Below are 1050 nucleotides of genomic sequence, written 5' to 3' on the forward strand. Positions count from 1 at the left end.
ACTATTTTTCTTTTCCATTCTGCTCTATCTTGCCTGTCTCCTTCTGCCAATCCTTTACGTTGCACAGTTTTATGAATATCCTCCATCCATATAATCCGTGGCTTTCTCCCCTTGCTCCTGTCTTCAGGGATCCATTCCAACATCTGTCTTGGCAGTCTATCCTTCGGGAGAATGGTCGATCAGTGACAATAAAGACTAGTTTCGAAATAAATATAATTAAAAAAAACAACAATAACAATAGTAATGAGCTTAACATGAATTTTATTGCAGATTTTCGGCAAATACACAGATTGGTCTGTCTCTGATTGGTGGATCAATACCCGGGCGGTCGTCGCCACTTGGACCAACTCCAGAACGCACTTCACAGCTGACGGTAGAACTCGAAACTAGGCTAGTATTTGGCCGCTAGATGGCAGGGTCTACTTAATGTATACTAATAATATAAAAGTGTAGATATAACAATTTTATTGCGAACTATGCGTAAATATTCTGACAAGCTACATTGCGTTAACCAATAACTGCAATTTATGCAACGCTTTTATGAAGTGTTTTCGATTACATTTATAACAGTTAATTAAATATCAATGAATTGTAAAGAGATATCCTGTAAGTAGTTGAACGTAGGGTAGACATAAGAGGGCTGAGTGAGAATACCTCGGCATACTTACCTGGCGTAGGGGTTACCGTGATCATGAAGGCGGTTCCCCCAGGGTGAGACCCTTCCATTGCACTGCGGTTGGGTTGACCCCTGCGATTGCTCCAAATGTGAGTAACTCGGGCGCGTAATTTTTGGTAGTCGGGACTGCGTTCGCGCTGTCCCGGAATAATTGTTCCAAATGGTTTTAACAATAATAGGGTGTTTGTAAATTATGCCTGAAGCTAACACTCGTTGCAAAATCGTATCAAACAGGACAGATGACTGCGTCTTGCCATCCTAACGGCAAACACCAGCCAACTCCTCGCCTCGTTCCATGATCACTTGATCACATAGTATGAAATCTATCATAGAGATATATGAATTACAGTAATTTAAATTTGATATTGCAAACC

The 1050-nt window shown here is 40.9% G+C and overlaps 1 non-coding gene across 1 annotated transcript; it reads left to right on the forward strand.

The window, feature by feature from the left end:
• Positions 1–660: 660 nt before the first annotated feature.
• On the forward strand, positions 661–822 carry LOC138692299 (U1 spliceosomal RNA). Its single transcript, XR_011330052.1, has one exon. It is a non-coding gene; the product is annotated as a U1 spliceosomal RNA (small nuclear RNA).
• Positions 823–1050: the final 228 nt, after the last annotated feature.

This window comes from Periplaneta americana, chromosome 16 (assembly GCF_040183065.1).
Source record: "Periplaneta americana isolate PAMFEO1 chromosome 16, P.americana_PAMFEO1_priV1, whole genome shotgun sequence".
Classification (NCBI taxonomy): domain Eukaryota; kingdom Metazoa; phylum Arthropoda; class Insecta; order Blattodea; family Blattidae; genus Periplaneta; species Periplaneta americana.